This window comes from Tiliqua scincoides, chromosome 1 (assembly GCF_035046505.1).
Source record: "Tiliqua scincoides isolate rTilSci1 chromosome 1, rTilSci1.hap2, whole genome shotgun sequence".
Taxonomy (NCBI): Eukaryota; Metazoa; Chordata; class Lepidosauria; order Squamata; family Scincidae; genus Tiliqua; species Tiliqua scincoides.
The window spans coordinates 284437106-284463482 of record NC_089821.1 but is presented as its reverse complement, the minus strand read 5'-3'; the positions used below and the strand labels follow the sequence as shown (position 1 = coordinate 284463482).

At 47.0% G+C, this 26377-nt stretch overlaps 1 protein-coding gene across 1 annotated transcript in view; it reads right to left on the bottom strand.

Moving 5' to 3' along the window:
• The window catches only part of ESRRB (estrogen related receptor beta), a 332439-nt gene extending 321404 nt beyond the window's left edge, over nt 1-11035 (bottom strand). Inside the window, exon 1 of the mRNA XM_066627528.1 lies at nt 11030-11035. The gene's annotated coding sequence lies outside the window, so the exon portion shown is untranslated. The remainder of the gene's footprint in view (nt 1-11029) is intronic.
• Between the last annotated feature and the right edge of the window lie 15342 nt (nt 11036-26377).

Here is a 26377-nt window from a genome sequence, read left to right as displayed (position 1 = left end):
GTCTCCAGTGACTTTTCATGGGTGACACAGAAATCTGTCTGAGACAGCTATGTTTTAAACATTTGCACTGCAGTGTGTCTACATCTTGTTCTCCCAGCTACCATCAGGGTACAACCCTAGTTTGTGTTATAGGGGATGTTAAAAGACATTCTCAGCATCACTTAGGAAAATGCTCTCATGTTCAAATACCAACTTCAGAAACAAATCCTACAGCCTAGTTGTTTTCACACATTTAGCATCGGGACCCACTTTTTAGAAAAAGAATTTTGTTGGGACCCACCGGAAGTGATGTCATGACCGGAAGTGACGTCATCAAGCAGGAAATTTTTTAACAATCCTAGCCTAAAATCCTACCCAGACTTACCCAGGAGTAAGTCCTATTTACTATCATTGTTAAAAGCATATACATAGTAGTCTGTTAAAAGTACAGGTCTGTAACATTTCCCCAAATGCAGTCACATGCTATGGTAGCATCAAGTCAATATTGATCAGTATTAAAAATAAAATATTGAAATGAATGGAGACCCACCTGAAATTTGCTCACGACCCACCTAGTGGGACCCACAGTTTGAAAAACACTGCCACAGCCTATCACTGGAAAGCCTGTGATAAAATTAAAGTGGTCTGTTTTTCTGACTATAAAGTGATTGGTCATATAAACAAATCTGGGTGGAATAGAATCTATAGAATAGAAGTAGCAGCACCTGAAAACATGTCAACATGTGATGACTGTAATTTTCCTTGTCACTTAATTCTAGAACGATATCTTTTGTCACTACCATGACATAACTCTTCAAATGCACTGTCAGACCACCCACTCTCAAAAATGACGTACACTGCAATTCTGTGCATTTTTACTCTGAAGTTTGGTGAGACTCATTCCCAAGTAAGTGCATGAAGGATTGCAGCCTTTGATGTGTATATTCCTCCAACATCTTCTGAAGTGAACACGGATGCAAATCACTCATCTGCAGCCTTTTTGATTGTGCCATGTGTATCTGGAATGCCCTTTCACAGTTTGCCCCACCCTGAATCGTTAGGAAAAGTTTAAAAAAATGCTATTTTCCTCAGTTTTCTAAGTGGAATTTACGACTGTTGCAGGTTTTTATTATTTTAATTTCTGTTTTACAGCCCAATCCTAGCTAAATCCCCTTTCCGCCACTGCGGCTGCACCAGGGGAGTGCATGTTGCATCCAGCAGGGGGACAGTCCGGAGGTCTCCACAAGGTAAGGGAACTTCCATTCTTTTGGGTCGCCTTGGATGTGCATCACCTAATTTGCTTGCACAGAACTGAGGAGAATAAGGGAGATGGAATGGGGGAACGGTGTTAACGATACTGGTGCACCCGTGCCACCTGCCCCCACTGCCAGCTTCTTGGTGCTAGTTGGTGGGAGGCCTCTCCACCAATCCACCCATGCAGCTGCCAGCCATGTGCGCCGACAGCCTCATCATGTGTGTCACCACAGCGGCACTTCCACCTGCAGGACATGTGCGCTGCCCTGAGCATCTCAAATGGAATGGCAGAATAGAAATAAGTGAAAAAATAGAGCTGCATATATTGCATATTGTAAATATATGTATTTGTACATATATGTACAAATTACAAATTGTACATTTGTAATTGTACAATTACAAATATATGTAAATATAAATAAATACTGTACTATGCAATAACACCTTCTATATGACCTCTGCACTATGTTTTCTGTGCACTTGATATCCACTGATAAGTATATTTTATTGGCAAAATAGCCAGCGCAGACTTGAGAAGTCCCATGGCTGGGCTTGGGGCTTCCCCCATGGAGGCCTCCAACTGCTTCCCAGTGCCTGCTGCTCCAGCCACCACCGGGGACCTCAGGATTGAGCTGTAAATCAGTGTGCTTCAACACATGGGTCAGGACCCCATTTGGGGAATCACGGCGACCTTTCAGATTCTCTGCAAAAGAGGGCTTGGATCCAATCCAGTTTTAGTACTGCCTTATCAAAACTAGGTTCTTGATATAATCCTGCAGCCACTAAAACTCTCCTTACTGCAAGAACAACTATGAGGCAAGCCACGCACTTCTGTGCCCAGCACTATCTTCTGTACACAGCACTATCTCTAGTAGAGATCCTTGGAAAAGTAGGGTCTGTATGAGATGGTGCTCCCTCCCCACCCCCGGTTGAAAAGCCTTGGATTAAATAAATCACCATCATATTTGTGCAGTGTGTCACTAAATGCCCTGCTAGGCATAATTCCTGTCATGAATCATTTCACCAATTTCCCCTCTTTAGCACACTACAAACTATCCCACAATATTTGGCGTCAGCTATTCACATTTCTTTTGGGTTCTTCCTGCCCCAAAATGTTCTCAGTGACTACTGGATCTAAATCCTTTGCTCCATTAGAACTCTTCCCACTCCTCTTTCATTAAAAAAAGAAAAGTCTGATTCTGTGCACTTAGCTAGTCACAATATTTTGTTATTTTCTTCTGCTAAATTTATTTTCAGGAATGGGTGGTATGCAGTGCTGGACCTCCCCAGCTCCACACCCTTGGGCAAAGGTCTGCGATAGTGGTCCCCCGCAGGATCCCACCACCCCCCATGTGCAAATCAACCCTCTCCCCCCCCCCCCCACTTTCCTGGAGCTCATGGAGCCTCATGTGACTCCAGGACATGTTGGGGAAGCCTCTCTTAGATTCTCTGACGCTTTAAACTGTGCATCCGAAAAACCAGAAGCAGTTTCCAATCCTGTTGGAAGTCTCAGAGAAGCTTACACAGGGTCCTAAAGGTGAGCAAGGCTCCGTGCCCAGGGCATTTGCCCCATAGAATGAATGGGAGGTCTGCCACTGGTGGTATGTGCTGTTTCCAAGCTTGCACCATCACAACTGCATCAAGGTCCTGTTTCAGTGCTGCACCATGCCTTTTTAGAGACTTTTATATCAACATTTGTGCTGCTTTTCTTTCCCCAAATAACCATAGAAAGATTCTGAACTTTATCTTGGCGATGGTTACCATCTGTATCCTGATGATGAAGAAACAATAGTTGGAACAATATTATAATACAATATTTTCTATTTCTTAATTGCCTCAAAACAGGGTGCTACACAGTATGCATTAGACTGAAAATTTATCAGAGGAAAGGAATACAAAAGATCAAATTACAGTGTATATCACTGACCTTAAGTAATAATCCATGTGTTGGAATGCTTGAACAAAAAGGCTCATTTGACTATGTAGCTTAAATGAGTTTCACTGTCATTGTTTCTCTTGAGAACTGTAGTGGGGTTTTTTTTGTGGTTGCTCAGATGTCTACATAAGGTAATAAAAGTCCTCCATCTGCGCATTCGCAGGGAGGCAACCTTGCATGGTTCCTCCCCTCAGCATAGTGTGCCAGGCTGCCATTGGGGCCGACCAAGAGGAGAGGGCTCTGATGTATTGCGCAAAAGCGGTGCACAGGCCTCCTTTCTCCCTCACCTGTGGCTGTTCAGATGTCTGTCTCCCTGATTTCATAGGACTATAATTCCCAGGTTTTCTTGGAGAAAAACATTGTTCCTCATTCAGGTATACATATAATTCTTTGATGTATTTTATATTCCTATTAATGGGTCACTTTTCCATTCATATAAGCATTCAAAGTGGCTCACAATTTTGAGATAAATAGAAACAATCAATCATATTAGTAAAAACAAAATGCAAATTATTAAAAATAACAGAAAAGATGCTGCAGAAGCAGCAGCAAGATCAAGGCCCCAGCAGCACCAACCAACCAACCAACCAGATGATGATAATTCACTTCATAAGAACATAAGAAGAGCCCTGCTGGATCAGGCCAAAGGCCCATCTAGCCCAGCTTCCTGTATCTCACAGTGGCCCACCAAATGCTTCAGGTTGCACACAAGATAACAACCTGTGTCTTCGTTCCTTCCCCTGCATCTGGCATTCTGAGGTAGCCTACTTCTAAAATCAGAAGCTTCCACATACCTATCATGACTTGTAACTCATGATGGACTTTTCCTCCAGAAATTTGTCCAATCCCCTCTTAAAGGCGACTAGGCAAGATGTCATCACTACTTCCTGTGGCAAGGCGTTCCACTGATTAATTACATGCTGGGTAAGGAAATATTTTCTTTTGTCTGTCTTAACTCTCCCAACACTCATACAGTTCAGGCCAAATGCATAATGAAATGAAAAGGGCTTAGTGGCATTTTTACCCTTTTCTGTTGAAAAGCCCTTCTCTTGTAAACCAGAGAAATAATGACATCTGAGCACAAACTTGGAGGCAAAGACATCTAGAGTTCCAACTTGTCCCTGCTTTCTTCTGCCCCAAAAATTAGCCTTTCATGTGTCTGCTTCCCTGCTAGATACTGACAGATCTGTATTCCTGTTTGTGAATTGTTCAGTGTGACTGGAAAAGCCTCAGGCTACAATCTTACACACACCTCTTTATGCAGAAATCTGAACTGACCAGGACTTACTTGTGAGCAAACATGCATAGGATTCCAGTGTTGGCACTGGAAGTCTGTAAACAACTGTACCATATTTCGGGTGCCTTGTACGCTTCAAAAAAAGATATACCATATGTTTACGCTGTGTCCATCTATCACCTTTTAAAGGAACCAGTCCTCTAGAGCAAGAGGCCTGGGTATAAGAGGGGAGCCCATCTGCTCCAATTCACAGTCCTGTCATTTTCCTGTGAAGGGCCCAACTTTCCTTGGCAGGCCAGGTGGTGGAAGGCGAACTGGGTTGGTCTGGCTGTGCAAGGACCCCTGATGGTTCCCAGCCAACCCTTTCAGGGGTTAAAGAGAAAGATGGAAGGGACAAGAGACAAAGGGAGGAATAAAGTCAAAAAATGTGCCGTGAAGCTTCTTGCAGCAAAATGCAGAGAAAGTCATTTCCAACTTCTTTCATCTCCGAGATGAAGCCACTAAATAAAAGGGCAGTGTGGAACACAAGGGCTTTTAATCTGTCTCATCTCCTTCATAATAACTGCAAATTTTCCCTGGGCTCCTGGGAGTGAGCCTCTTTCCTCTGTCTTTGCCTTATCTCCCCCCTCCATATTTCACAGCCGGCTCAGCTCCCCTCACTCTGCTGCCCCCGGCCTAGTCTCTGCGAGGCCTGTGGGAGCCGCCAGCTCCTAGGGCCAATTGTTCCCGGCTTGGGAGGAAGCTCAGAGAGGGAATTGAAGGCAAGTCAAAGGGAAACGGCATCATTGCTGCTTCATTAATGGGAGCCTTTCAGCAGCAAACATATCAGAGAGAGGTCTTTTCAGAGGCAGTAATTAGCAATTTGGAGCCTTCCCCCCTCAGGAGATGCAGCTGTGATCTAACGAGCGCGAGCCGCACTCGCCTCCTTTTACACTTCATATTTATTGTTTTTCATTTTCTCCATCTTCCTCCCATTGTCCAGACTCCTCCTCGCTACCCGATAAGGCCCTTTTATTAATCGCTCCCTTTTAATTCTTCATTAATGATAATAACTTTCTCTGGCGTATGGAGAGGAGTTAATCTTTCCTGGGTATTGAGAAGGACAGAGCTGAAAGAGAGGGAAGGAGTGAGGAGTGGACAAAGCAACAATTGCGCCTCTGGCTTCCTCCTCGCCACCCTGCAGAAGTTTCTAAAGTCTTTGGATACAGAATGGTGAGTGGCCTGGCGGAAACTCTTGGGCACACTGCTTGGTTGAGTTCTGGATTAGATGGCCTGTGCCAGATTCAGAGGTGGCACTTAAGGGGTGGCCCTTGAAGCAGGGGAAGGAAGAGACTCTCAAGAGAATGCCCGGCTTCATTTGTGAGCAGCAGTTGCCCTGGCCAACTGCCAGGATTCAAAGATATGGAACTCGGCAGCGTAAGTGATAGGTCCACTGCTCTTTTTCACAGCTCCTTTCTTGCTAAAGAGCCACAAGCATGACCCCATATTCAGGGTCACACTGGCTGGTTTCACCGAGAAGTAGCAGGTACCTCTGCAATATTTAAAAGCTCCCCGGGACCAGACAGTTCATAATTCTGCACCTGGATTACTCTTGCCACCTAGTTGAGTACCCTACCCTACAAAATTCGATCTGCATTTATTTTAGGGTGTGGATCCTACTTCCATTTAAAACCATTCATGGTCCATCTTTGTAGAACTTGCCCCTGGCTCTTCCTTGAACGGGTCCTGCTAGTGCCTCCCACTACCTTTCATGCAGTGAGACCTCTTTGCCAGTTTCATGGCCTGTGACTGTGGTGCTCATCCATCCCATGGATGGCAAGTCAAAAGGGGAGGGACATGTTCATTGGCCACTATCGCTGCCAAGTCCAGTGTACGCAATAGAGAGCTCTATGGCAGGGAGCAGGCAGTAGCTGAGCAGCGGCAGGATGGAGCTGCCGTGGGAGGGGAAGAGAGCAGTTTGACAATCTCTTTCGAATTATAAACATATCCTCTTTAAATACATTTCTAAGGATAACATTTGTATTACGGCGTCCTGTGGTTGCTGATAGGGCCCCGCTTATCGCCTCGGTCTCTCCTCTTTTCTCTGGGTTCTGCTGGGAAAGGTTCCTATCTGGATCTGAGCTGGCAATCCTCCACTAGGCAATTGTTTCAGTCCCGGGGAAAAATTAATTTCTGCCTATCGTTAATTGAGAGAATTGTGTGGAAAGCTGGGAGGGGCCGGAGAGGGAGGGAGATCGTGTTATTAACAGTGTCCCTTTCATAACCAAATTCCCTGATTTCCATCAGCGAGATGAGAGACTCATTACAGCACGAAGGTGATTAGAGAGCTTGGGAAGAGCTATCAGGCTGAGCAGCAGAGTGGCGAGGAGGAATTTAGGAGGGACTCCCAGCACCGGCCATTCCACTTTCTTCTACCCACAGCCCAGCTGACCCCTCTGTACTTACTATCCAAAGTGTTGGCACAGAAGCACTGGGGAAGTGCAGTTGGGAAATCAGTGAGAATGGAAGACTCTAGTGGCCCAATTCTCACGAGGGTCTGTACCAGCAGAACGCACATTCCGCCGGTGCCCATTGTCACAAAAGCACCATAAAGCAAGGCCCAGGTGTGCTGGCAGGAAGGTCGAGAGGCCTCCTGGAGCAAGTAAGTCCAGTGCTGCAGCAGGGGGGAAAGTGGGGAGAGCAGAATGAAGCAGCAATGGGGCAGGGAATGGGTGGACTGGGCCTGGGAGGGGGTGGGATTGGCAGCACTGGCACACACCTTATCCAAACCTCCTTCCTGGGCCTGATCCACCTATACAGATCAATGTGGACTTGCAACAGCAATAGCACTGGTGTAGGTCCAAGTGGGAAACCCTGGCCTCTGAGCGGCCCGCTTGGAGGCAGGCTGTGCAGCATGGCCTTTCCCAGTTTGAAGAGACACTTTGCCAACAGTCTGAGGCAAAGAGGCAAAGAAGGAAGGCCCATAGCCAGGGAGACAGAAGATTGGAGGATAGCAAATGTCACGCCTATTTTTAAAAAGGGAAAGAGGGGGGACCCGGGAAACTATAGGCCGGTCAGCCTAACATCCATACCGGGTAAGATGGTGGAATGCCTCATCAAAGATAGGATCTCAAAACACATAGACGAACAGGCCTTGCTGAGGGAGAGTCAGCATGGCTTCTGTAAGGGTAAGTCTTGCCTCACCAACCTTATAGAATTCTTTGAAAAGGTCAACAGGCATGTGGATGCGGGAGAACCCGTGGACATTATATATCTGGACTTTCAGAAGGCGTTTGACACGGTCCCTCACCAAAGGCTACTGAAAAAACTCCACAGTCAGGGAATTAGAGGACAGGTCCTCTCGTGGATTGAGAACTGGTTGGAGGCCAGGAGGCAGAGAGTGGGTATCAATGGGCAATTTTCACAATGGAGAGAGGTGAAAAGCGGTGTGCCCCAAGGATCTGTCCTGGGACCGGTGCTTTTCAACCTCTTCATAAATGACCTGGAGACAGGGTTGAGCAGTGAAGTGGCTAAGTTTGCAGACGACACCAAACTTTTCCGAGTGGTAAAGACCAGAAGTGATTGTGAGGAGCTCCAGAAGGATCTCTCCAGACTGGCAGAATGGGCAGCAAAATGGCAGATGCACTTCAATGTCAGTAAGTGTAAAGTCATGCACATTGGGGCAAAAAATCAAAACTTTAGATATAGGCTGATGGGTTCTGAGCTGTCTGTGACAGATCAGGAGAGAGATCTTGGGGTGGTGGTGGACAGGTCGATGAAAGTGTCGACCCAATGTGCGGCGGCAGTGAAGAAGGCCAATTCTATGCTTGGGATCATTAGGAAGGGTATTGAGAACAAAACGGTTAGTATTATAATGCCGTTGTACAAATCTATGGTAAGGCCACACCTGGAGTATTGTGTCCAGTTCTGGTCGCCGCATCTCAAAAAAGACATAGTAGAAATGGAAAAGGTGCAAAAGAGAGCAACTAAGATGATTACGGGGCTGGGGCACCTTCCTTATGAGGAAAGGCTACGGCGTTTGGGCCTCTTCAGCCTAGAAAAGAGACGCTTGAGGGGGGACACGATTGAGACATACAAAATTATGCAGGGGATGGACAGAGTGGATAGGGAGATGCTCTTTACACTCTCACATAATACCAGAACCAGGGGACATCCACTAAAATTGAGTGTTGGGCGGGTTAGGACAGACAAAAGAAAATAGTTCTTTACTCAGCGCGTGGTCGGTCTGTGGAACTCCTTGCCACAGGATGTCGTGCTGGCGTCTAGCCTAGACGCCTTTAAAAGGGGATTGGACGAGTTTCTGGAGGAAAAATCCATTATGGGGTACAAGCCATGATGTGTATGCGCAACCTCCTGATTTTAGGAATGGGTTAAGTCAGAATGCCAGATGTAGGGGAGAGCACCAGGATGAGGTCTCTTGTTATCTGGTGTGCTCCCTGGGGCATTTGGTGGGCCGCTGTGAGATACAGGAAGCTGGACTAGATGGGCCTATGGCCTGATCCAGTGGGGCTGTTCTTATGTTCTTATGACAGACCAGGGACAGACTGCACTTGCTCCCGGTGTGGAAGGGATTGTCACTCCCGGATTGGCCTTTTCAGCCACACTAGACGCTGTGCCAGAACCACCTTTCAGAGCGCGATACCATAGTCTTTCGAGACTGAAGGTTGCCAATACAAAAGGTCCAAGTTGACCTGTTGTGGCTGCTGGGGCTTACCCAGAGGCAAAGGGACAAATGTGCACCGAAAGACTGTGCATGCCTATGTCTGTCTCCCCTAACAACAAATGGCCAGAATGTTCAGCTTTGGTAATGCCTTGTGTTTGGAGAAATGCAGCCTGAATCCAAGCCCACCCCATCTCCTTTTCTTCCCAGTGCAATAACTGGATGCCCCCCCTGGGTTTCATTTACAATAGTGTTATGTATGTAAGTTATGCAGGATTGAAATCCTCAATGTGACCGTGGGTGGTCATGGTGGCAGTTCAGCAGACTTATGGAAGCTGGTCCTTCTTTCTTCGTCTGGGGCAACAATTCCCTGGTGGTGAATCAGTTCTAAGTGAATCATCTCCTGGTTCTAGCATTGTTAAGCATGGAGGAATCAAATCCCATCCTCGTCGCCAGTGTTATAAAGTGGGTCTGTGCGAATAAAGGAAGGCATAGAGATAACAGCTCAATACGTTTATTCCCTCTTCAGAACAGAACCTGGCAATGAATCACAAGGCAAACAACCCTGGCTTTTATACCCTTTAGCTCCGCCCAGACTCCCCATGTTTGGTGCAGTTGAAACATTAACTAGGGGGCCAATCAGTCCTTAGGATTTTGATCCATCACCCGATTGGCCAGCCATAAGTCTGGGCCAATCAGTTACATACATAACATAACTTACATACATAACAATAGATTTCACAGATGCCAATTTTGAGCCTCCCTCTTGCTTACTGGTATGCATGTATGAAAGACAGAAATGCATTTTTGAAGTTATTTTTAATCCTTTACACCAGGGGTGCCCAAACCCCAGCCCTGGGGCCACTTGCAGCCCTCAAGGCCTCTCAATGCGGCCCTCAGGGAGCCCCCAGTCTCCAATGAGCCTCTGGCCCTCCAGAGGTTTGTTTGAGCCTACACTGGCCAGACACAGCTGCTCTCAGCGTGAGGGTGACTGACCACTCGCATGCGAGACTGACCACTCGCATGAGCTGTGGAATGGGGGCTCCCCCCCCACTGCTTGTTGTTTCACGTCTGTGATGCAGTAGCGGCAGCAAAGGAAAGGCCAGCCTTGCTTTGTGCAAGGCCCTTTATAGGCCTTGAGCTATTGCAAGACCTTCATTCATTCATATAAGTTCATCTTTAATATATTCATTTATGTAAACTTATGTAAATTTATTCAAATTTTAAATGTAAATTAATTCTTTTTTTTCCCCCGGCCCCCGACACAGTGTCAGAGAGAAGATGTGGCCCTCCTGCCAAAAACTTTGGACACCCCTGCTCTACACATACCCCAGTTTGGGAATGGCTTTTTCCCCACCCTATATGAAAAGCTGTACGTCTCTTTGGTCACTATTACCAAGTTTGGTAGTCTTATTCTTTTACTCCACCTTTTCCACAAGTCCAGGCATTTATGGTAGGCCCTTTCCTTGACAGCTGCCACCTCCCTGGTCTCTAGCAGTTTTACCAGCAGCAAAAGATGATGTGGTGCTAGCACACATCCAAAAAGGCATTTGTGAAATTCACAGTAGATGTGCATAGGATTGTGCTGTAGAACTCTGAAGATCAGACTACTAGGTATCTCTTTGAGTAGTATTCCATCTCTTTGTGTAGAATTCCATCTTTGGAATTCTCTCCCCACTGAGACACACAGGCAAAGATCTTTTTGTTTCCTCACATTTTTAAGAGTAGCTTCAGTTCTGATGGATGGATTATCTGGCTTTTAATTTGCTCTGTTACCTATTTTATGTTTAATTGTATTTTTTATGACTGTGTATTTTTCATGTTTTTATATAAACTGCTTTGGGATATGCGCCTGAAAGGCAGTATAGACACAGCTTAAATGGTTAAATTTAATTCATGGTCATGACTGGCTGCATTGCAGAGTTTCCAGGACAAAACAAACCTGGCTGGCAAAGGGGTGGACATGGTTTTTTTGTGGTGAGCCCCTCAAATTCAGGTATTCAGTATTCAGGAGGCAATGGATCAAACCTGATATTTTTTTTTTTTTAAGGCAAGACAGAGAGAGGAGGAAAGATAGATTCAACTTAAAAGTAGTCTGACAGATAGATATACAGAAAATTGCTCCAAAATTGAGAGAGTGGTTCAATAGGAACAAGGAATGAAGAAGCATCACAAGCGAACCAAGCAAGGAAAGAGGCATCACTTTTCAGCTTGGACAACCCAACCCTATAAATCCACTTTAACTAAGCCACAATCCTATCCACACTTCCCCATTGACTATAATGGGATTTACTTCTGGGTAGACATGCATAGGATTGGACATTGGATTACATAAAAACATAAGAACATCCCCACTGGCCATAGGCCATAGGCCTATCTAGCCATAGGCCCATCAGGCCATATGGCTAGATCAGGCCATAGGCCCATCTAGTCCAGCTTCCTGTATCTCACAGTGGCCCACCAAATGCCCCAGGGAGCACACCAGATACAAGAGACCTCATCCTGGTGCCCTCCCTTGCACTGGCATTCTGACATAGCCCATTTCTAAAATCAGGAGGTTGCACATATACATCATGGCTTGTAACCCATAATGGATTTTCCTCCAGAAACTTGTCCAATCCCCTTTTAAAGGCATCCAGGCCAGATGCCGTCACCACATCCTGCGGCAAGGAGTTCCACAGACTGACCACACGCTGAGTAAAGAAATATTTTCTTTTGTCTGTCCTAACCCTCCCAACACTCAATTTTAGTGGATGTCCCCTGGTTCTGGTGTTATGTGAGAGTGTAAAGAGCATCTCTCTATCCACTTTATCCTTCCCTTGCATATTTTTGTATGTCTCAATCATGTCCCCCCTCAGGTGCCTCTTTTCTAGGTTGAAGAGGCCCAAACGCCATAGCCTCTCCTCATAAGGAAGGTGCCCCAGCCCAGTAATCATCTTAGTCGCTCTTGTCATGAATATGTACATGTTAGGCCTTGGTTAGCATGTGGAGCCTGAACCAAACTAAGTCAGTAACGGAAAAGTCGCTTGCAGTTCCTAGCTGCAAGAATGTGAGTAAACAAACACAAAGATTGTTGTCTCTCCTCTGTTGGCCAGAAAGGACAGACAACAAGAATTACAACCCATTGGAATGTAGCACCTTTGCAGACAGAGAGGCGCCTTATCAAGCTGATGAAATGCGGCTGTGGATCTCCAGTTGGGAGGGGTAAGAACTAGGAGGACTAGCAACCAGACCCACTTCGAGAAGGTTCTCTCCTCAAAAGTTTCTGATTGGACAGTCTAAATAAGTATGAAGTCACCTCAGTACTATTAGCATAAGAAGTATAATAATGAGGCCCAAAGGGTGGGTCCGGTCCCTTCTTGGACAGAGGTTTTGGGTGCAACATCCTGCACGCTGTGAGCTCCATTGGGCATCTGGCCTCACAGTTAGCCTGGAGCAAAAAGATCTATAAGAAGCTGACCCAGGTGAGAGATAGGGATTAGTAGAAATAGCCAGCTAGCTTTATTATTTTATTGCTGATATGTTTCCTAGATGTTTATGCCTCTAGCATTTGCTGCCTTATATAACCTTATGTAACCTTATGTATTTAATAAACTGAAATCTCTTTTACTAAGTTGTTCATTGTCTGGTGGGGACAAAGTTTCAGAATCCTGCCTAGCCGTTCAGCAAGCTACCAAGTGCTCATTGAGGTCTAGTAACTTGAGGACTGAAGCTTTAACTGGAGAAAGCGCTCAGTGCCTGCAAGGGATAGAGTTAAGCCTAGAGGGTCTCAGTGTCCCTGGACTGAGGCACTGGCACATACAGGGTGGTGGCAGTACATAAGAACATAAGAACATAAGAACAGCCCCACTGGATCAGGCCATAGGCCCATCTAGTCCAGCTTCCTGTATCTCACAGCGGCCCACCAAATGCCCCAGGGAGCACACCAGATAACAAGAGACCTCATCCTGGTGCCCTCCCCTACATCTGGCATTCTGACTTAACCCATTCCTAAAATCAGGAGGTTGCGCATACACATCATGGCTTGTACCCCATAATGGATTTTTCCTCCAGAAACTCGTCCAATCCCCTTTTAAAGGCGTCTAGGCTAGACGCCAGCACCACATCCTGTGGCAAGGAGTTCCACAGTACTAATGAGCAGGGGGCCTTGAGGGCTTTAGGGTTCGAGAACCAAGAACTCTGAGCACCCCAAATCCCCCTAAGTTTGCAACAGCTCTCTTTTGCACCTTTTCCATTTCCACAATGTCCTTTTTGAGATGTGGCGACCAGAACTGGACACAATACTCCAGGTGTGGCCTTACCATCGATTTGTACAAGGGCATTACAATATTAGCCGTTTTGTTCTCAATACCTTTTCTAATGATCCCAAGCATAGAATTGGCCTTCTTTACATTGGGTCAACACTTTCATCAAGCTGTCCACCAGCACCCCAAGATCTCTCTCCTGATCTGTCACAGACAGCTCAGAACCCATTAGCCTATATGTGTTGATTTTTTGCCCCAATGTGCATGACTTTACACTTACTTACATTGAAATGCATCTGCCATTTTGCTGCCCATTCTGCCAGTCTGGAGAGATCCTTCTGGAGCTCCTCACAATCACTTCTGGTCTTCACCACTCAGAAAAGTTTGGTGTCATCTGCAAACTTAGCCACCTCACTGCTCACCCCTGTCTCCAGGTCATTTATGAAGAGGTTAAAAAGCACCTGTCCCAGGACAGATCCTTGGGGCACACCGCTTTTCACTTCTCTCCATTGTGAAAATTGCCCATTGAAACCCACTCTCTGTTTCCTGGTCTTCAACCAGGTCTCAATCCAGGAGAGGACCTGTCCTCTAATTCCCTGACTGTGGAGTTTTTTCAGTAGCCTTTGGTGAGGGACCGTGTCGAACGCCTTCTGAAAGTCCAGATATATAATGTCCACGGGTTCTCCCACATCCACATGCCTGTTGACTTTTTCAAAGAATTCTAAAAGGTTTGTGAGGCACATGTTCATCTATGTGTTTTGAGATTCTATCTTTGATGAGGCATTCCACCAACTTGCCCGGTATAGATGTTAGGCTGACCGGCCTATAGTTTCCCGGGTCCCCCCTCTTTCCCTTTTTAAAGATTGGTATGACATTTGCTATCCTCCAATCCTCTGGCACCATGGCCGTTTTGAGGGACAAGTTGCATATTTTAGTCAAGACATCAGCAACTTCATTCTTTAATTCCTTAATAACTCTTGGGTGGATGCCATCCGGGCCCGGTGACTTATTGATCTTTAATTTATCAATGAGGTCTGAAACATCTTCTCTTTCAACCTCTATCTGACTTAATTCCTTGGTCAGGACGGGCCGTTCGGGCAGCGGTATTTTCCCAATGTCTTCATAGGATTCAGCAAAAACAGGGGATAACACTCAGTTTCCTTGCTCAGGAGGCTATAACTGCCAAAGCCAAAGGTGTATCCTAAACCTGGCTCTGCACCCTGTGATGAAAATGCTCTTACAGAGTTGCCCCAGTTTTCCTAGCTCTCTCCCAGCCTCTTGACCACTAGGATCATTATTAAGAATATTTATAAACCACTTTTCAATGAAAAAGTTCCCCAAGCAGTTTACATAGATGCATAGGTAGCTGAATAAATAAATGATGCCCTGTCCCCAAAGGGTTCACAACTGAAAAAAGAGGGGAGAAAAAAAGGCACTAGAAACAGCCAGTAGGCGGTGCTGGGGTGAATATGGTCAGTTGTTCTCCCCTGGCTCGTATAAGAGGAGGACCACTTCAAAAACTGCCTTTGCCCAGTTAGCATGTTGGAGGCTGTCCATGATCCTCTTTCCACCTTGTCTCTTCCTCAGGCCCAAATTGCAACTTACAGTAAATGCACAATTTGGACCAACACCATTTTGGGGGTATGTTGAAAAGTAGCCATGGGGAAGGATCATGGCACAGGGGATGGGGTATTTAACCAGTTCCTGCAGTTTGTGCTACTGAAGCTGTTGTTAGCCCCAGCACCATAAGTCGCTTCCCTGCTGGGGCTAACAACAGCTTCAGTAGCACAATTTTAATCAGGACTACAGCATAGTGGGGAAGGGTTAAATACCCCCTCCCTATGGCTCTGATCACCATAGCTGCTACCTTACAAGGAACACACACTTAGGATCCATCTACCAATTTAATGTGATGTGTAGTTCGGACTTTACTTTTACCAGTGGAGCACAAAAAAAGATACCTAACACAGCTAAGGCAGGTGGCTGCTGTTAAACTCCAGCTGTTGAGCAGGTCCTAGATGCATCTGTGGAACCTATCTGATCCCATGTGCTCCAACTTTCAATAGATCTACATCACATCCATTACAACCCTATGTGGACTTTGTTATTGTATATGTGTGGAACAGGTTCATGTTAGTTGAGCACATTACATGTGGATTCTATTGTTATCAATGGCATACAGATTCTGGGTAAAGTCCCAAGGAATTCACAGCCCAATCCTGAGCTGCCCAGCATGCAGGCTGCTGTGGTGCCAAAAATGACTGCCGCAGTATTCTGTGGACACCTGTCAGTTACTGGCAGCTCCTCAGGCGAAGGGGACATTTGTCTTCTTCTGCCATGTAATGGAATTAGCCCCGCAATGGGGCTACTCAACTCTGTGGCGGCTACATAGCCAGCACAGAATCAAGAAGACTTATGTCAGGCCACGAGGCCTTACACGGGGCTCTGGAACCGGCCTCCCCCCGCCCTCCGTCTGCACCAGAACTCCTCCTCCCTGCCTCCCCCCACACCCCAACTTACCTTTCTGCCGCCAGGCACTTCATATGAAGCACCCAGCGGTTGTTTGCCAGCCTCCGACCAGCACTGTCCCAGTGTGGGCTTGTGCTGGGCCAGCTCCAGTGCTGGGCCAGCAATAATGCCCACAAATGTGCTTTATGGCACATTGCAACAGTGCACACTGATGGTGAGCTGGCACACACTGTTCTGGATCGGGCCCTTAGTTGTTTCCCTCATTGACATTCAAGGGACAAGCAATCCAATTCTTAACATATTTATTTAGAAGCAGATCTCCCTGAGGTTAGTGGGACTTTCAGTTTGAAGTTCTTAAGTATGTGCTTAAGTTGCGCTTAATTCAATGGAAGTTAAGTGATTAGGGTAAATTACACTTTAGAGGTAGTTTCATTCTGTCTGTTTAGATTTTAAATCAAGACAATGATTTCCTCACCCCCTCTATGGCTCAGGACCAGAGGGACTGTCTTTTTCTGTATTTGAGGGACCACCTTCCATATCATCTATCCCATTCTCTGAGATAATCAGAGGGGGCTCTTTTAGATGTGCTGCAGTTGATGGAAGTGAGGTAGATAGCTGTGAGGAAAAGGGTTTTCTCAATGGTGGCACTTCATCTATGGAACTCCCCCACCCCCCTCCAGAATTAAGAACTGTTTCCTCTTTGGATTCCTTTTAGTGGGACCTGAACACATTTTTATTTAGGATAGCCTTTGGTGGTGAATGCTGACTCCTGGACAAAACACTTGGACATGGATCTGATGGGGTTTTAACTGGTGCTGGTCCATTGAGGTTTTTAAAAAAGAAAATTATTGTTCTTATTGCTTTAAAATGATTGTAAGAGAGAATTGAGAAGGCTCACCTTGAGAGCCATCCCAGGAGAAATGTGGGGTAAAAGTCCAATAAATTCAAACAAAACAAAAAACATACCTGCAAATAATGAAAGCCAAACTACAGGCGACATAAAACTTGTCTTTAGAAGATAAGGTTGATGCAGAAGCTCTTGATGCAGACTTTTAGCTCTAAAAAGCCAAGGAGGAGGCAGATCCAGCCCAAGAATGTGGTGCACATTAGAATAACCTCCTCTGAAGCAGCAGTTTGCCCCAAAGCATTTGTTTGCAGCAAACAATCATTCTGGTGGTAAATTTGCTTCAGAGAGCTTTTCTATGCAAAAATGACATGGGGAAAGTGCAGAAGTTTTAGCAATAAAGAACAGCTTCTGGTCCACTTCTGCATTAAACTTGACTTCTAAGGACAGGTTTATTGTCACATGTAGTTTGGCCCCAAGGACAAGTGAGATCAACTGAGGATGATATTTCAATCATCTGTGGATGAAATGAGGTCTCCTCCAAAGCTTATGCAACATCAAGTTTTTGTGGGTGCCACAAGAGTATTTTGCTGCAATAGAATAAGGGCCCAATCCTATCCAATTTCCAGCACCAGTACAGCTGCGATGCAGCCCCAAGGTAATGGGACAAATGTTCCCATACCCTAAGAAGGCTTCTGTGACTGCCTCCCCACCACATGATGCAATGCAAGCCCCATTGGCATGGCTGCACCAGAACTGGAAAATTGGATAGGACTGGGCCCTAACATGGGTCTCCTTCTGGAAGTCATTCATATTTTCTTGATTATGTCCATTATCTCAAGCTCGAGCTTAAGAGTGATGAAATATTACAAAGGAAAAGAGAATATCAGTCAAGGTGGCAGTCTACAGCTTTCTTACTCAGTCCAGTTTGACTTGTTGTTTAATTGATCTCAATAGGATTTATGTGGAGTAAATGGCTTGAAGATTAGCAGCATACCTTGCCTTACAGACTAAAAATGGATTGAAGTGGGTGCTGTCTAAAATGGGCAAAATAAAATATTAAAATGTAGTTGAAGAGCCATGATATGAACAATAGTATGGTCATTGTCTGATGTAAACTGAGAGGAGTGACAAATTCTACCAGGATTCACGCTGAAACACAAGATAAACTAAGCCACACTCTGCCCAGTCTCCTGTCTTTCGTCTGCATGCTCAGTTGCCCATGTATCATTCTCCAAGCCTGTCCCAGGATCAGAGCTGGGCTGCAGAAGACAAGGGTTTGGACGATGGACTACAGGGAAGTAAGATCAGGAAGAGTTCAGCTCCCTCCATCTACTTGCCTTTTCTGATGTAAAATTACACACACACACACACACACACACACACCCCTCTATGAGAGGCAGGCAGACAAACAACAAATGTGGATGGCCCTGTCAGCTTTAGCTTGTCCCTAAAGGTGTGACAAGCTTGCCCTCTGGATGGTGAGGGAGGGAAAGGGGAGATAAAAGGAGACTTAGAGATGGCAGAGAAATTAAATGAGTTCTTTGCATCTGTCTTCACGGCAGAAGACCTCGGGCAGATACCGCTGCCCGAACGGCCCCTCCTAACCGAGGAGTTAAGTCAGATAGAGGTTAAAAGAGAAGATGTTTCAGACCTCATTGATAAACTAAAGATCAATAAGTCACCGGGCCCTGATGGCATCCACCCAAGGGTTATTAAGGAATTGAAGAATGAAGTTGCAGATCTCTTGACTAAGGTATGCAATTTGTCCCTCAAAACGGCCACGGTACCAGAAGATTGGAGGATAGCAAATGTCACGCCTATTTTTAAAAAGGGAAAGAGGGGGGACCCGGGAAACTATAGGCCGGTCAGCCTAACATCCATACCGGGTAAGATGGTGGAATGCCTCATCAAAGATAGGATCTCAAAACACATAGACGAACAGGCCTTGCTGAGGGAGAGTCAGCATGGCTTCTGTAAGGGTAAGTCTTGCCTCACGAACCTTATAGAATTCTTTGAAAAGGTCAACAGGCATGTGGATGCGGGAGAACCCGTGGACATTATATATCTGGACTTTCAGAAGGCATTTGACACGGTCCCTCACCAAAGGCTACTGAAAAAACTCCACAGTCAGGGAATTAGAGGACAGGTCCTCTCGTGGATTGAGAACTGGTTGGAGGCCAGGAAGCAGAGAGTGGGTGTCAATGGGCAATTTTCACAATGGAGAGAGGTGAAAAGCGGTGTGCCCCAAGGATCTGTCCTGGGACCGGTGCTTTTCAACCTCTTCATAAATGACCTGGAGACAGGGTTGAGCAGTGAAGTGGCTAAGTTTGCAGACGACACCAAACTTTTCCGAGTGGTAAAGACCAGAAGTGATTGTGAGGAGCTCCAGAAGGATCTCTCCAGACTGGCAGAATGGGCAGCAAAATGGCAGATGCGCTTCAATGTCAGTAAGTGTAAAGTCATGCACATTGGGGCAAAAAATCAAAACTTTAGATATAGGCTGATGGGTTCTGAGCTGTCTGTGACAGATCAGGAGAGAGATCTTGGGGTGGTGGTGGACAGGTCGATGAAAGTGTCGACCCAATGTGCGGCGGCAGTGAAGAAGGCCAATTCTATGCTTGGGATCATTAGGAAGGGTATTGAGAACAAAACGGCTAATATTATAATGCCGTTGTACAAATCGATGGTAAGGCCACACCTGGAATATTGTGTCCAGTTCTGGTCTCCGCATCTCAAAAAAGACATAGTGGAAATGGAAAAGGTGCAAAAGAGAGTGACTAAGATGATTACGGGGCTGGGGCACCTTCCTTATGAGGAAAGGCTACGGCGTTTGGGCCTCTTCAGCCTAGAAAAGAGACGCTTGAGGGGGGACATGATTGAGACATACAAAATTATGCAGGGGATGGACAGAGTGGATAGGGAGATGCTCTTTACACTCTCACATAATACCAGAACCAGGGGACATCCACTAAAATTGAGTGTTGGGCGGGTTAGGACAGACAAAAGAAAATATTTCTTTACTCAGCGCGTGGTCGGTCTGTGGAACTCCTTGCCACAGGATGTGGTGCTGGCGTCTAGCCTAGACGCCTTTAAAAGGGGATTGGACGAGTTTCTGGAGGAAAAATCCATTATGGGGTACAAGCCATGATGTGTATGCGCAACCTCCTGATTTTAGGAATGGGTTAAGTCAGAATGCCAGATGTAGGGGAGAGCACCAGGACGAGGTCTCTTGTTATCTGGTGTGCTCCCTGGGGCATTTGGTGGGCCGCTGTGAGATACAGGAAGCTGGACTAGATGGGCCTATGGCCTGATCCAGTGGGGCTGTTCTTATGTTCTTATGTTCTTATGTGACTGAACACCTTCAGATTCCATGCTTGTGCAACTCTGTGTACACTTCGACTGTGAGTGAACTCAGTGGGACTTTCTTCTGAATAAATAAATGGTCCAGGATCAAGATAGCTCAAGAATCAGCCTCTCCTATATGAACAAACCCTTCAGATGCCCTGCTGTCTGTTCTGTCACCACTGGAGATGTAATGGGTGGGTACCAGAGACAGGGCCTTGTTGGTGTTGATGCCAAAACGTTGGAATGCCCTTCCAGATGTGTTGGGTTCTCTCTTTTCTCATGTTTAGACAGGTTTTGAAAACTCATTCCAATTATCTTTTCATGTTTAATGCTGTGTTAAGTTTATAAAGTTTATAAGGTTGTTTAATTTACTGATGCTGATGATTAGTTTTTCTAGTAGGATTGCTAATTATGTCTTTGCTTTGTTTTAAATGGTTTCAATGGATTAATTGCTTGATATGTTTTCTAAGCTTCTTTGAGTATAACTGTTATTTTAAATGCAAAGTAACAGACCCCGCCACCACACGGGACAAGGAGAAGAAGAAATGCAAAGTAAGAATGAAATAAATAATACAGTCTGGATTGTAACTGTTCAAGACTCACAGGCTCAGGTGTTCACCTAGAAGGAGATCCATTCTTCAGCTCTCACTGAAAGCTTCCCTAGAAAGAAGGCATGTAGAAGGCAGAGAGAGAGAGAGAGAGAGAGAGGGAGAGGGAGAACCTTGGAATCCAGAAATACAAAGGAAAGAGAGTGAGGAACAGGGGCAAATTAGACAGAGATGGAGATATGGGGAGGGAGAGGAAGCATGGGAAATGGGAGAGGGCCACGTCCAAGGTAGTTGCTTTGTGGGTTCAGAACAATCTCCATTCTCTACAGCACTTTCTGTTTAAAAAAAAATAAAAAAGGAATGATGGAGAAGGGGAGAGAGTCAGACAAGTTTAATGATGTGTGTTCAAAGCTCAGATTGGAAAAATGACAGAGAAAAGCAGCCTGTTTCGCCTCTAATAAATTGTTCTTTGCTGTAAGAGGCGCCTGTCGCGGCATTAATACAGGCCCCTAATACACGGGTCAGGGTTAAGTAATTTTCTCCGGCAACTTAAGCGAATAATGAAGCTGGCAGTGGCTGGTGGTGCGGTGGGAGAGATGGCCCAGGCCGCCAGCACTTTGTCTTCATTTATTATGCCAGCTCTTATGATTTGGGTACCGGCTGCGGGGACGGGAAGCCTCCACCGAGGAGATATCGCTTCATTTCGGCAAGGTAATGAAAGCCGAGATGGGGGGAGGATAAACCAATTTGCTGGCTGACATGGGAAGGAGTGATTTGCGAACCTGGGAGGGGGAGGGGTGGTGTCCAAGGGAGAGGAAGCAGGAGGCGAAGCCCAGGGAGGCTGCTCAAGGCCCTTCCTGAAACAATGGCATGGAAGGTGTGCAAGAGGTGAGTTCTGAGAAGGGGCACAGGAGCAGCAGGGACCTGGCAGGGCTCAATTTGACTCCGCCTCCTGCACGTGGAGGTGGCAGGGTGTGATCTGAAGGCCCCGGCCTCAGCCGTTTTGCTGAAGCAAAACAGATCTGGGGCAGATTGCCACAAAGATACACAGACAGTGTTACAGGATTAGGAAGTGATTATGGGGAGTTGTAATTTCAGTATTGGATCAGCTGCTGTTACCTGGCAGAGTTCTGGCTGGTCAATTCTTTTTGTAGCAATTTGGGTTACACTAAGAATGCTGCAGGCCAGCTGATCATCTTGATGGCGGCCAGAGACCAAAGAAACTCACTGAATGGGAGCCTCCAACAGGACATCTACCTTCAGGATGGTAGGAGGCATAAACAGATTCCTCCCCTTCTTGGGAATTGACAAAGGCTGCATAGGAGCTGGCAGGGCCTCTGGGAGAAATTTTATCAGGGGGTACAAAGTTTCTTTTGGGCCCCTTTGCAAAGAGGATGGGTGAAACAGAGTGGAGGAGCATGGTGATGGGTGAGAGAATGGGGACAGGGAGGGGCGAAACAGGGTGGAGGCAGCTGGGAAATACTTTGGAGCCCAGGTCTCCCCACTCATGTGGCATCAGCAACAGTAATATGGAAAACCAAACAAACTGCTAAGTCTCTCTAAAAAATTTTAAATATAGAAAAGAATGCTGAAAATTAGCATCATTGTATTTAGGCTCACACTAGAATGGAAAGTGTCCTGTGTGGACCAAAACATGCTTCTGCAGCTGTCTTGCAGCTGTGTCCCTGAGCTCCTATACATTCCTTCATGGTAAGCAGATCCACAAGCCAAAGAGATGTAAGAGATCTAGAAGCAGAGAGTTGGTGTCAATGGGCAATTTTCACAATGGAGAGAGGTGGGAAGTGGAGTGCCCCAAGGATCTGTCCAAAGACCTGTACTTTTCAACTCAAGGCGGCTTTTCAACTTGAAGGGACTCAAGGCGGCTTACAACAGGTTAAAACAGATTTAAAACATAATTTAAAAAACAGATAAAAGCATATAACACATATCATAAAAACAGTAGTTAGATAAAAAGTAATCAGGTAAAAAGAGCATAGAGCAGCAAATCATAAAAGAATCCGGCCTGTAAAAAATACTAAAAGATGTTGAAAAGATGTTAAAAAGGCCGAGAACTCAGAAGGCTTGTTTAAACAGAAGGGTCTTCAGGCCTCGCCGAAAAGTCTCAAGAGAGAGAGAGCCATTCTTAAGTCAAGGGGAAGGGAATTCCATAGTGTTGGTGCCACTACTGAAAAGGCCCTATTTCTTGCGGCCGCCCCACGTACCTCCCTAGGCGGCGGAACTTGTAAAAAGGCCTTCTCTGATGACCTAAGCCAGGGGTCGGCAACCTGCCGCTCTAGAGCCACATGCAGCTCTTTCAGCTGTCTGCTGAGGCTGCTCCTGGTGAAAGTGGCAAAGGGGGTAACAGGAGGCACCTGTGTTGGGAGGGCAGGCTGCTTCCCTCTGCCCCCTGAGCTCACTGCCCTCCTCTCCCTTCACCCCTACCTGCCCCACATTGGTTTCCCTTTTCAAGCCCGCTCTGCAGGCTTAAGCTCCCTGTTTTTCCTTCTCCAACTCTCCAGCAGGCTCCTGGCTTTTTCAATTGGAATGGCTCAGGGCCCTTCACTGGCAGACAGACCAGCCAATCCTGAGCCTCCCTCCTTCTCAGCCATTGAGAGCCCTTGCAGCCTGCCTTTCCCTAAGCAGGTCCCCACTCAGTGCAAGGAGAGGCTTTTCCTCCACAGCAGAGGAGACATCCTGTGTGTCTACTCAGTTGTAAGCCCCATTACAGCGGATGAAGCTTACTCCCAGGAAAGGGCACCTGGGATGGCAGCCTTGGAGCCTGCTCAAGGCCAAGCGCAAGGACGGGTGAGTGGGAGCCCGTGCAGGTCTGTTCGAGAGCAAGCCCCGATGTAGTCCCTGGGCTACTCCCAGGAAGGTGTGGAGGGCTGTAGCCTCAGCCCCCTCCTGTGCAGGTCTACTCACAAGTAAGCTGTAGTCAGTGGGGCTTCCTCCCAGGAAGGTGTGGAGGGCTGCAGCCTCACCCCCTCCTATGCAGGTCTACTCACAAGTAGTCAGTGAGGCTTCCTCCCAGGAAAGTGTGGAGAGGACTGCAACCTGATAGCTCCAACCAACTTGTCTGCTCAGAAGTCCCATTGTAGTCAATGGGGCTTACTCCCAGGATAGTGTGGAGAGGGTTGCAGCCTGAGGGAGGGAGGGCAGGCAGGGCGTCAGGGCAGAAGCTGGCCTGTGGCTGCCCCCCCCGGCTTCTTCTCTTCCCCACCTCTGGAATCTGTGTCCTTTCTTCCTTCCAGCAGGGTGCCTCTGGAAGGTGGGGGGAGTTCTTTAGTATCCATGTAAAATAAGCAGATGTCATAACCGCCATATGTATTGGAATCCTGGAAGATCTGGTGAGGAGGTAGATGTGGTGTCAGCAGTGGCCCCTTTAAGGGTAAGGCCTGGGCATCCAGCAGAGTGTGCTGCACAGCTGCAGCCACTTGAAGGCAATAGGGCCCTCAGGGATATAAGGAGCACCTGAGGCAGGAAGGGGGCGGTGTGGGTTGGAGAAGGAGTGCAGGTTGGAGGTAGGAGAGGAGACTGACTTGCCTTATTGATTTGGATACTCTGACTGATTTGACTGACTGACTGACTTTGGAATCTGACCTTGGACTGTAACTTGGCTTATTGACTTTGGACTCTGCCCTGGATACTCTGACTGACTTTGTGACTAACGGACTGCTGGAGACACTGGAGTTTGAAGTGTGGCTGCTGTGCCCAAGACCTGCTGAGGACCCAGGGTCTGCTGTAGTGGCGGGAGGCTGCTGGCAGGAGAGAGGACCTCTGCAGGTTGAACAGGCGAGCTACCCTGGAGGTGGGGTCCAGCAGGACTGCAGGGCAGAACCAGGGTCATTTGTTGGGGGAAAGAAGGGGAGCTAATTTGCTTAAAGTGGGCATAATTCTCCAGGCAGAGAATGGCCTTGGAATCAGGCAAAACACCGTAGAGGACCAGGCGTCTGAAAACACAGGACAAGAATGTATGACAAAACTAACTAAAAGCTACAAGAGGGGGCTACATTATAAAAACGGGACCTATAAGAGCATAAAGGTAAAAAAAAACTATACAGTATATGCAGTATTATCTTCATTTTAGATGTCAAAAGGGTTTTGTGGCTCCTGAGGTTTTTTTTTCCTTCGGAAAATGGGTCCAAATGGCTCTTTGAGTGTTTAAGGTTGCCGACCCCTGACCTAAGCGGACGAGCCGGATTGTACGGGAGTAGGCGATCTCTAAGATACCCTGGCCCAGAGCAGTATGGGGCTTTAAAGGTCAAAACCAGCATCTTGAATTGGGCCCGGAAATGAATGGGCAGCCAATGCAGCCACTGGAGAAGCGGACTGAGAGAGTCAAACCACCTACCTCCAGTAACTACACGGGCCACCGCATTCTGCACTAGTTGCAGTTTCTGAACCGTCTTCAAGGGCAGCCCCACATAGAGCGCGTTACAATAATCTAACCTCGATGTCACCGTGGCATGGATCACCGTGGCCACGTCTGCATGATCCAAGTATGGCCGTAGCTGGCGCACCAGCCAAAGCTGAACAAAGGCCCCCCAGCCACAGCCGCCACCTGGGAATCCAGGAGCAGCTGCGAGTCTAGGTGGACCCCCAAGCTGCGGACCTGCTCCTTCAGGGGGAGTGCAACCCCATTCAGCACAAGTCAATAGTCCAGCACCTGTATCAAGGATTTCCGAACCAGGAGAGCCTCTGTCTTATCTGGATTTAATTTCAGCTTGTTAGCCCCCATCCAGATCCTCACTGCCTCCAGACAGCACTCCAGGCCCTCAAGTCTGGAGGAAAGGAGAGATAGAGCTGGGTGTCATTGGCATATTGATGGCACCCCACTCCAAACCCCCGGATGACCTCTCCCAGCGGTTTCATGTAGATGTTAAATAGCATGGGGGACAGAATTGAACCCTGTGACACCCCGCACCTCAAGGGCCAGGGTGTCGAACAGGCATCCCCCAGCACCACCATCTGGGACCGATCCTCCAAGTAGGAGCGGAACCACCACAAAACCGTGCCTCCAACTCCCAACTCGGCCAATCGGCCCAGAAGGATACCATGGTCGATGGTATTGAAAGCCGCCAAGAGGTCCAGCAGGACCAACAGGGACGCACTCCCCCTGCCCAGTCCCCGGCGTAGGTCATCCACCAAGGCGACCAAGGCAGTTTCCGTCCCAAAGCCCGGCCTGAAACCAGATTGAAAAGGAACCAGATAATCCGCTTCATCCAAGACCCTCTGGAGTTGAGACACCACCACCCGCTCAAATACCTTGCCCAGAAACGGGATGTTGGAGACTGGCCTGTAGTTGTCCAACACAGTGGAATCCAGGGAGGGCTTCTTCAGGAGGGGGCGAACCACCGCCTGTTTCAAAGCACATGGCAACATCCCCTCCATCAAGGAAGAGTTGACCACCCTCCCTGTCCACTCAGCCAGTCCAGCCTGGGCAGCTCTTATCAGCCAAGCTGGGCAAGGCTACTAATAATAGTAGCAAGACACCCAAACTCAAATCAGCAGCAGCAACAACAACAAAGGTCTTCAGTAACACTGACAGGAAGGAGGCAGTTCTCAGTTCAAAAGGGAAGGAGTTCCAATTGCAACACTGAAGAGAAGCCCTCCCCTGCTTTGTTGCTGTCATTTGAGCCTCAGCCACTCACAGAAGGATGACCCCCTTTCCAAGATGTCTGCAAGCCACAGTTCTCAAAAGGCATGGCCTCTGGAAAGGCTTCAGCCCTGGCACTCCTGTATAGAAGGACAATGGACCTGAGTTATTGTTGTACTTTCTTATCTCTCTTATCTCATTCTGAAGGTCCTGGAAACCTACAGGGCCATTTGATGAATTTAAAAATTTATCTTCCTTTTAA